We start from the raw sequence: 11337 nt of genomic DNA on the forward strand, positions 1-11337 counted from the left end.
AGGAAAAAGAAAAAAAATCCATATATTCTTAACAGTTATTGTTCACCAAACACCTGTGCACACAGTTTTGGTTCTTAGCAGAAAGCTCCTTTGGGGATGGATAAAAATCACATACATGCCGCATATTTGAAATTTCTCTTGCAATTTGGAGGACTGATCACTCTGTAGGTTCTTCAGATGCCTCACTTTAAGAACACCCTACAAACCAACCTAGACCCTCTGCATTTGGTGACAGTTGTGTAGCTTGGTCTGTTTGTGGGGCTCCTGGCAGTGGGACCAGGATCTGTCCCTGGAGCATGAGCTGGCTTTTTGGAACCTATTCCCAACACAGCGATGCCTGGCCCAGCTTTGATGCAAAGAGCAGGAGCTTGGTCCTGCCTCAGCTTGATGTGCCATGTTTTTGTTTTAGAAGGTCTTACACTTCCTGAGGAGTGGATTGGGGGGGGGTGATAGAAGGAAGGTGGTGAGGGAATAAGAGAAGGGGAGGGGGGAGAAACTGTGGTTAGTGTGTAAAATAAATTTAAAAATGAAGAAGAACACCCTACAATACCTTCCTATTTACTCAGAACAATCCTGGGATGTAGGTGTCTGACCCTTCTATCAGTGAAGAACTAAGATCAGGGCTTTGCGATAATTTGTCTAAGTTTTACTGGTAAACAAAGAACCACAGCAGAACTAATCCCAGACTAATGCGAATCCAAATTTTGCCCAGTGTGATAGGATTGTCCTTAGGTCTGTTTTTAATTACCTTAAACAATCTTTATCATTTGGAATCTAATATTTTTGCTTGAAATTCAGAAAAGTTAAAAAAAAGATTTTCATTTTTCATGTGCCCTGCAACAATTATAATTTGAACTTTGAAACCTGGAATATAAATGATTAAATGCCTGTCTGCTAGGACATTTTGACTCTAGAAAATAGCACCTCATTAGCTGATATAGAAAGACACTTCCGACATTTGCCTTACTTTGATTTTAGAAACTGGGAGCAGGGTTTGTTTTGATGCAACCATGGGCTGACAGAGTTTATGGGAAGCTAATTCAGTCCAGGGTTTATTCTAAGCTATGGACTATATCTAGGTGCAAGAGCTCATCCAAATCTTGTCAAAATTATACGACATAACACAAACACTAAAAAATAGTTAATGCCTTGAACAAATGTGGAAACGAATTTCAGTGCATGAAATCGGGCCAGGCCTGAGGGGACTGTGAAGACTCTGGGGCTTTGAGAAAGTCAGTCTGGCAATAACAGTTCATGGTTGCCTGGAAAGTTCTAATTGAAACAGAAGTGTCAAAGAACAAAGAGAGTGTCGTTGTTTACTTCTCATCCCATAGGGAAGAGTCAGGAAGAAAAATGAATCAATTAATGCAACTTTCAACATGAAGTTTAAAAACTCAATGAAACGTTGCCTACAAATGATGGCTGGGCTTCTACTGGGTCCTATTCATGAGTAGCTGGGGTCCTGATCAAAGGTGGTGACAGTACTGCTCATGGATGGCTGAGTTCTTCCTGTCCTGCTATGGACCCATAGCTTCAATCTCTATTTCAGTGTGCGGTAGGATGGTAACTAAGGGTTTAAATTCTTATTTTCCTGGATATACAATTTGTTTTGTAGAATTTACCTACCAAAACATTTTGGTTCTTTGGCTGAGCACCAACTGTCTATAAATATAAAGGGATGTAATATTTCTAAATTTGGTTTCATTGAACCAAATGTCTGTCTTTATGTCAATCCCACACTGTCTTAATTCCTGTAGCTTTATAATAAACTTTGAGTTTTGGTGGGTTAATTCCTACACTTCTATCCTTCTTTATAAAGGTTGTTATATGATTCAAAACCCTGAGTGTTCCTATACCCATCCCTGTAAAGCCCCTGTGGTCATACCTGCTGAAGAGGTAGCTTGCTTCCATTGTTACACACCTGTAGAGTGCTTTCCCCAACTACTAGGCTCTCTTCTCCACATACAGTAGGCCCATAGCTTCTGTTCTGAGCTGGTAAAACTCTTCAGAGGATTTCATGCTTCTGCAGGACATAAATACAAAGTAGCCTTCCACACCAGCACAGTGAGACATATCCTCAGAGAAGATCTCTCACGATGAAAGTCACACTGTATAAAATATCAAGAACAAAAAGGAACCATCTTTGTGACTTGCCAAAAGAACCAATTCCCTAGCAACATACCCCCAGAGTAAACTGGTAAAGTCTGAAAAATAAGCCGCACTCAATGTTCTTAAAAGAAAAGTGAGAAGTCAAGAATTTAAACCAAAATCACAATCTTTCAGAACTGAAGGAGAAAGGAAGATTTCTTAAGACACTCCCAAATGAACTTTATAGTCTTTGTCAATTTAAACACTTTCTGCTGTGATTTTGTTTGGAACTGCCCATAGATCAATCTGGAGAATTTATTTCTTAGTAATTACTCTTGCAGTGTTTGATCATGGAATTTCTTTTAATTTCAGATATTCCTTTATTTTCTTTTAGCAATCCTTATGATTAGAATGTAGAATGTTCCCCCACAGGTTCATGTGTTTATATACATGGTTCCCAGCTGGATGTGCTCTCTGGGAGGCTTGTATAACAATCAGGTAATGTCTGATGGACAGAGGTGGTATTGGGGGTGGATCTTACAGCTTACCTCTGCTGTCCAAGTAATATAGAAACATTTTGTAGGGTTTTTTTATTGTTGTCATTTTTTATTTTATTTTGCTTTGTTTGTTTGTTTTTTGTTTTGTTTTGAGACAGGGTTTCTCTGTGTAACAGCCCTCGGTGACCTGGAACTCACTCTGTTCACAAGGTTGGCCTCAGACTCACAGAGATTCACCTGCTTCTGCCTCCCAAGTCTGGGATTAAAGGTGTGTGCTACCACCACCCTGCCATTATGAGCCACTCTGTTGTTGTAGCAAAATACCCAATGCTGAAATGTAAGAAAAAAGGAAGTTTGGGCTGGAGAGATGGCTCAGTGGTTAAGAGCATTACCTGCTCTTCCAAAGGTCCTGAGTTCAATTCCCGGCAACCACATGGTGGCTCACAACCATCTGGAATGAGGTCTAGTGCCCTCTTCTGGCTTGCAGACATACACACAGACAGAATATTGTATACATGATAAATAAATAAATATTTAAAAAAAAAAGGAAGTTTGCATGCCACATGATTCCACTGACTGGTGATGATGGTGCCTTGGCTATAAACCAACATGGTAGAGGAAGCAAAAAACAATAAAACTTGTTCTTCTGTTGTTAGAAGAACGAAGTCACTTCCCAAATCATCATAAACTCTAAAATCATGCTACTAACGCCCAATTACCTCCCAGGAGGCCCTACTTGGCTAGTGTATCAGAAATCAGGCATTTTAGTTAGTTAAGTGGACAAGGGGTGTGATGCTTCTTATTCTTTCCAGAATAGTACCTTTGATGATTTCTCATAGAAAGCATCATCTCATCTCTGAAAACACATTTTTCTCCCTTCCCTTGTGTCTGTTTTTTGTTATCATGTTTTTCCTATTGTCTCCTCACTGGACTAAAGACATTACAGCATTAAAAGAAACAGAAAATGAGCCAATTTTGATAGGAAAGTGCTACCAAATGCCTGAGCAGTGAAAACATAGTTTTCTATAAAGGTGTGAGTTTCCTGTTATGGTTTGATATGACCTAATAAATAAAATTGGCTTATTTCTTTTTGGTTGTTTTTATCAGAATGTATGTAAATTTGTAGAAAGGAAAGAGTCCTTTAAGCATTTTGGAGACATGATCCCACTCTGTAGATCAGATGGCCTTGAACTCAGAATAATCTGGACTTCATCTCACAAGTGATAAATTATAGGTGTGAGGTAAAACAGGAATTGATTTATTTTTGACCCTCTAATAGTTTTTGTTGTAGTTAGTTTGAAGTAATGACTGTTACCCAAAAGTGTGTTAAAGGTGGCCCCTGCTATCTTTACCCCAGTAACTTTATTGTGAGTGGATTTTTCATCATATATTTAATTGTTTTTGAGGTTCTTGATGTTTGCCTTTTCTTACAGAGTCAAAGTTAACTATAAGTTTGCTAAAAAAAATATGCCCTACAATTTCAAATGTGCCTATTTTTAGCATTACTTTAGAGTATAGATTGTTGTTGCTATTCCTCCTCCTCTGGGAGTGAAATGGATGCTTCTCTTCTAAAAATATGTACATTAATTTTCCTAAGGTGCCTCATCAAGACTCAATATTTCTGTCTTCCTCTCCAAAGGCATACAATGAAGTTCACGACCTAGAATGTCTGCTTGGAGACAGGGCCTGTGCAGCCTTTCCGTCTTTGACTCTCAGAATTTAGCTTTGAAGCCTAGTTCCCAAAGCACTTGGTATTAAGTAGGGTTCCTTGGAAAGAAAGTAAGTCACTAGTGTGGGACACTCATTGATGAATTAGTACTTGGGAAGAGCTTAGAGAGGAGGTGCCAAACTCTTCACCATTTGAAGTCACAGCTAGAATACAACATCCTTGCAGAATAGACTCACCCTAGACACCAAGACCCCTTCATCTTATCTTAAACTTCCCATCCCTCTCTGCCTTTTGTTGAACAAATTTCCACTATTTATGAATTACCTAGTGTAAAGAAACTAATTTTAGCAGCTCAAATAAGATACGGTCTCTAAGAAAAGAATTAAGGCTAAATGAGTTCATGGTGTAAGGCTATAATCAGGTAAGATTGGTCTGCTTAAATGAGACACATTAAGGCCTCCCCTTTCCTCTTCTCCAATCTCTCTCCCTCCCTTCCCCCTCCATTCTTGTCTCTTCCTTCCTCCTTTTGTCTTTGCCCCTCTCCCTCCCCACACACATGCTGTGAGGAAGGCCCTGTGAAGACACAAAATATTTGCCTCAAGTCAGGAGGAAAACCCTCATCTGAAGTTAACCAGCTGGAACCCCGATATTCGAGTGTTCAGAGCTGTGAGCAGTTAAAATGTTGTTGCCTAAGCATCTGTGTTAAGTATTTTGATATAATTCTCTGGCTGATAATGCGCTCCTTAAGAGAAACCAGCAGAAACGTATGTCATACCCGTAGCCTTGTGGGTCTTGTTTTGGTTGCTAATTGGTGAGTTTTTCACTGAGTCATTGCTGAGCTTCCTTGATTTGCTGGAAACTGCATTGGCTTTGCTGAAGATTGTCATGTTAATGCCAGTCTTTACTCAGTGTCCTCAGTTCCTGGGTTAAGCCTCTCCTGCGCTGTTGGACTATTTGTCAGAGGGAAATATCTTCAGTGATGAATTAAATATTTAGCAGGGAATTTTCTGAGCAGTGTTGAGAGAGCAGTTTGGTTCTTCCCAGTGGTTTATGGTAAAGTGAGAAAACAGACAAATAGGAAACATATTGTTAAGCAAAAAGGAAATCAAATTAAAGAACTGGAAAATTCTCAGCCTTGTCCATATTGGGGGACACACATTATATATAGAAAAGAATATCAAGGGGGTGACTGAACTTTTCCTTACTCTTTAATGGACTCATGTGGTTCAGGCTGGTCTCTTGCTTGCTATAAAGAGGAAAATGACCTTGGTATCTGTCCTCTTGTCATCATGCCTGGCCTGAACTTTTGCTAAGAATATTTCTGTGGTTGCCAACTAGGTTGACAACTTAGAGAGTGCACAAAGAGCCAGCAAAGAGATGGAGTGATGCCAGTGATTCCTGATACTGCCAATCTGAAACCAGGAGGCGAGAATGAATGAGAGGTAACAGGAGGGCAGGAAATTGCTTGGGTTCCATGAATAGAATGAAGATGAAGCTTATTCTTTTTTTTTTTTTCTAGAAAGAGAATGTCTCCATAGGGATTTAGAGCTATCGGGTTTCCTAAAAAGTAGGGCGCAACAGGGCTGAGATTCCAGGAACTTCAGGGGTCTGACCCTAACCAGGCCAGGACTTACATTCTGGAACAAACTGACAAAAATATAACTGCCATTTGGAACTTTATTTATAAAAACCTCTCTTCATAAAATAGCAACCAAAAAAATGATTGAGCTGAATTTTTCTAAACAAATAAAGCATTTCCTAAATTGCATTAATACCAACATTACAGCAGGATTGATTGCTGATTTTCAAAACCAGCTCCCGCCCAGTGTCTTCATGGACAAATCTTTCTGCTTCCACTAAATTGCTGTTAAACCATTCCAGAATTTCTGGGCATGGTTAATAGGCAGAAAATGTGAAGAATTGATCTGAGGAGGAAACTCAGATTACATATACCACAGTCTCGCATAAGCAACATTAGCTACAGACACTCGTGGGTATTGGGAATCTAAAATACCCTTTTAATCCTCCTTTCATTCTCTTATTCACGTGCTTTCTGTGCTCTTGGAAGATCTTTGACCCACGACTTTGAAGGCATCTAGAGTTTGGCTACCAGACTTGATTCCAAGGCTCAACTTTGGCAAACCTTTGTGTTCTGCTTGGAGATTATCATTTATATTATAGCTCTGCTGCTGTAATGGCAAGAGATAATTAAATCGAGATATTCCTAAGATTTTATATTCCTCTGGAAATCAACATCATAGATTTTAAATGTTTATATTATATACATTTATACTAATACACACACACACACAGAGGGAGAGAGAAAGAAAGAGAGAGAAAGAGAGAATTTATTTAGCCTAGCCCAAACTCTAGGTAGAGAATACTCATTGTTCTAGGTTTCTAGAGAATGAGAGGATTCTGGAGGGGTTGGGGACAGAAAGTATATGGGTTTGTCTTTCCTCAGTGTATGACTTTGGCACATTACAGAACACCAGGTTCTCCACCCCAGGATAGAGACAATATTTTATCTTTCAAGTGATTGAAAAATAAAGAAGATACACAGTGTGGAACCCAGCACTAAAAGGTCAACCAATGTTCTTTCACTTCTTTATTTAACTGTTAACTCTAAAGCTATATATTTATTAAGCTGGAAGGAATGCTGAAGGTCTAACTGTCACGAGTATGGAAGCAAACAAACCAGAAGATACTGAGTTTATCCAATTCACACCGACATGGACTCAAGATCCTAGTGAAAACCGACATGTATCCAAAGCTGATGATGTTCTGCTTTGCTGTGAAATGAAAAGACAGCTGTGGCCCATATCTGTGCATTGCTGTCTTCATGGTGCTTCAGAGAATTCCATGTGCTCCTCATGGTGTCGGTATTCTCTCAGCCTTCCCACCACCTGTCTGTACGTCACCCGCCTCTAACAAGTCATCGCTGTTGTACAGCCTCCTGATCCAGTCATTTGCCTTTTGTCTCTCCCTCTGTCCTTGTAGAAAACCCACAGCACATAGACAGGGCAAGGCCAGATGCACTAAGGAAGCAGATGGAGCTTCAGATTACAGGAGATGGATAAAACGAGACAAAAAGGAAGTCCCACCAAAAAGGTCAGACTTTCATGAATTTGAAGGAGGAAACTGTCTTTCTTTGTCTATGGGGACACGTGTGAGCTTTCTGTCTAAACCAGACTCAGGAGGCCAAATAGCAGGAAAACGAAGACTTAATAAATTCTGCTTCCAGAGGTGTGACTGTAAAATTAACGAATGAATCACACCCTACTGTTTAGTCTATGAAACCGGGACTGGCTTTTCTTTTGTTTCTCTTTCTCTTTTCCTTCCCAGAGGAACACAGATGATTTAAGAAGCCTTCACACAGCACATACCTAAAATAATAAAGCAATTTAGAAGGGGAAAGAAATCTGCTGAAGGTTTAAAACCCCCTCCAGGCTCCATGACTGTGGCGAATTCCGTCCTCGCTCTCTAAATCAGAGTGAAGCACAGTACAAAAATGTTTACCTTTGTCTGATCTCTAATTCCTTAAATGTATGTGGAATCATGCCCAGATGCTCTGGAAACCAGCCTGGAGAAGCCTGGCATTTTAATTGATCCCAGAGCTTCTTGCTGCACAGCTCCTGCTGAGATGAAGTCTGCGGTTTACTCCACAGAGCCCCTGCCTGGTTGCCTAGCCACCGGCAGCTGGCCAATCAAGGTGTCCATACACAGGGAGGGAAGTAACCAATCAATTTTTTAATTTCCTTCTGTAAACTGGAGTGAATCAGGGTGGATTTGAAATCTCATTAGTCAAAGTAAGATGTATAGTATGCATTTTAACACATGTATTAGATGAATACATTGGGTGCCTAGTGATAAATTCTGACGAGTGTTTGCAAGCACATTGCAAACAAGCATGAAGCAAAACTCAAGACCCTTTTTAAAATATTATAATTATAATCGGAGTGGTCTAATCCATGTATAAAATTTCAATACCACGGAGCCTTCCCTACAAACTCCCTCTGCCTTCTTGAAAATAAGTTTATTGTAAAGACTTCCTTGTAGAAATCATGAGGGTTCTCACTTCCAAACCATTCCAATATGGCAAGTGGCACCACATCTTAATTTTGCCATTGTTATCCAATTTGCACAGTTGTATCATTAGCTCTATTATCACTGTTGTTAGTATTATTGAAATCCTTTCCTCCTCCTCCTTCACCTGATTTCTCCATTCGCATGGTTTATCCTGGTCTTTGGTGGCCTCCCTGTTGGATTCCGAGTCAGCTTCTCATCTCCCATTCTTCAATCCATCCTATTAAGTTCGATCATCATCACACTAGTTTTCTTCCAGAGCTCGTTACTCAGATGAAACGACCTGGAGATCTATGTCCACTTAATCATTGGTGTTTTTCTGTGTTTCTCAGTCTATGTTTCCTCGCCCGTAAAGATGGAGATGTCTAGATGACAATAAATAAAAAATAATACCCGCAGTATTTATTCTGATTCACTATGTAGGTTGTGTGTGTTAAGTTTTGCATATTCTGCTCTTTTTGCTTTCATTGCTGTTATTTGATGGATTCTCTTCTTTGTTACTTTAAAAGGTGATTTCATGGACCTTCATCATTTGGTAATTTGGACTCCATCCCAATCTTCATTGTTCCCAATGCCATTCATCTTACACCCCAGACCTCTCTATGTGTCCACCACTCTTTGCAGATCACTAAGCTTCAAAATTTTATGGTGGATTTATTCATGTGACACCAACCTTTCCCTGATTCTTCAGAACCCATATTTCAGTGTGTTTTGCTCCTGGATAGAAATCATACTCAGTCACTTCAGAGGACTTGCCTCTGTGTGCCTGTATATACGGCTGGCCTAGCTAATGAATTAAACTTGTTCCTTGGGCATCATGCAAGCTTCCATTTATTATTCTGTTCTTAGTGTCTCATACGTCTGTATAATGGATTTGCTGAGAGAATGATATTGGGTCAGTCTACTGAAATGGGATATATTCTTCCCCTTCTGTCTGTGTGTCAGGGTGGTGGTTTAATGGAACAGTTGTAGTCCATTAGGAAAAGGAGACTGAGCAGTAGGACCAGACATTTGATATTTGATTTTCAACAAATTCCAGGAAATCACTCCTCCTCCAAAGGCCCCTGTGTCCTTGTTTGTAATAGAAATAATTCAAGCAAATGTATCTTTAATCTATCAACATGACATAAGGTTCTGTGGGACAACACTGAAGGTGTTACAGTATTGGCACAATGACTGTACTTAAAAACCATTTAGGGTTTATATGAATTGATCAGTGAATTTAGTAACAAATAGGATCTTCTTCTGATTTCTTCTTGATTCAACAATATAAACATTTCTTATTGTACAATAATGAACTTTACTCTCTCTGTGTGTGAGTTCATGTGTGTGTGTGTGTGTGTGTGTGTGTGTGTGTGTGTAAAAGAGAGAGAGAGAGACAGAGACAGGGAGACAGCAACAGAGATCAAGATAGAGCCTCAGTGCAGGCCAACCTGGCCTAGAGCATCTTTCAGCTCCGTCAGTGCTGGGATTACAGATAGGAGGCACCAGGCTTGGCTCCCAAAATGGACATTAGAAGTGTCATTCTTGTATTTTTAAAAAATGCATAACCACATCAGTTTAAAGATGGACTCTGATGGGTATCATGCAACAAAATGGAGGATGAACAAGGCCAGGTCTTGGCCTTCACAAAGCTTCCATTTAGTGTAGTGGAATTACTTTAAATGTTTAGAAATCTTCATGTTAGGCCCACAGCTACTAAGCCATAGGTCAGACTGCCTTACAGCGAAGTCTGTTTCAAAACGGCAACGGGAAGAGAGAATGAAAGGTGGTATCAGGAGAATGCCCTTTGCATTCATTACCCTGGGGTAGAAGTCGAACGGACATCTTACAAACACTGAAAATACAATCCAGGTGAGTATTTTAATTTTTCAAAGTCCCAATCTTCTACCTCTAAATAATATAATGGTGACAGCAGCTAGCTCACAGAGCTGTTTGGAAGATTACGTAACACCATCTCATCAAAACATTGAATCTGCTGCTTGGAAAACAGAGTCCTTTCAAAAACTCAGAATCTTGATCTTTCTGGGAAAGGGGCTCATGGTCCCAGTTGCGCAGAATCGTTGCAGAATTGCTCAAGACATGTTTTCATTGATGTGAACCACACACAGGACACTTTGTAGCCATCTGCCCTGCCCGCATTTTGTCACAGCTAGCATGACTGCCCTCTCCTCAGAGCCATGCTAAAGCTTGCTGGAAGCATCTTAGTTCAAACAGATAGGAGCAGGGAATGAGATGCCTGCCAAAGGAATGAGTGTTGCCTTCATTAGCTGCGATTAGATGCAGTTTGCCACCAGCGCACAAGCTGGCCCTGCACAATGTCAGAGAGCTGAAACCCTTACGCAAGAGCTGACCTTACCTCCAAATGGCTACAGGGTTTTCATTCAGCCACAAATCAAATCTGGAGGCGCGGTCCCTAGAGAATTGCTACTAGCTATGCAGCTGCAATAGACGCCAGAGCAAAGGGCACAGGGCCAGAATCTATGAGTTAGGTGGGCTGAGCCTGAACAACCTGTGATTTGCTATAGGCTAAATTGAAGGAATCTATCTCTGGAGCCCAGACAGCCCAGGACATCTAAGATGAGCTGGCAGAGGGTAGTGGGCATGAGGTAAATTGTAACAGTCAAACTTCATAAGTTGAATAGAATGAATAATATTTCTAAATGATGAGGGGAAGTTTTTCCTTTTTTTTTTGTTTTTTTTTTTTTGTTTGTTTTTTGTCAAGACAGAGTTTCTCTGAAGCTTTGGAGTCTGTCCTGAGAACTAGCTCTTGTAGACCAGGCTGGTCTCGAACTTACAAAGATCCACCTACCCCTGCCTCCCAAGGGCTAGGATTAAAGGCATGTACCACCACAGCCTGGCCTGGGAGGTTTTTCAATATAAGTTCTTGGCTGTCAAATGCATGTATGATTGAATGAGTCCCTGGCTAGAAGCTAAGGGCATCTTCCATCTTTACAAGTACCAATTTGTTTACTTACTAGATTTACTATATCCTGA

Source organism: Microtus oregoni, unplaced genomic scaffold, assembly GCF_018167655.1.
Source record: "Microtus oregoni isolate MIOR12 unplaced genomic scaffold, Mior012 000000F_ref0000247, whole genome shotgun sequence".
In the NCBI taxonomy this organism is placed as follows: Eukaryota; Metazoa; Chordata; class Mammalia; order Rodentia; family Cricetidae; genus Microtus; species Microtus oregoni.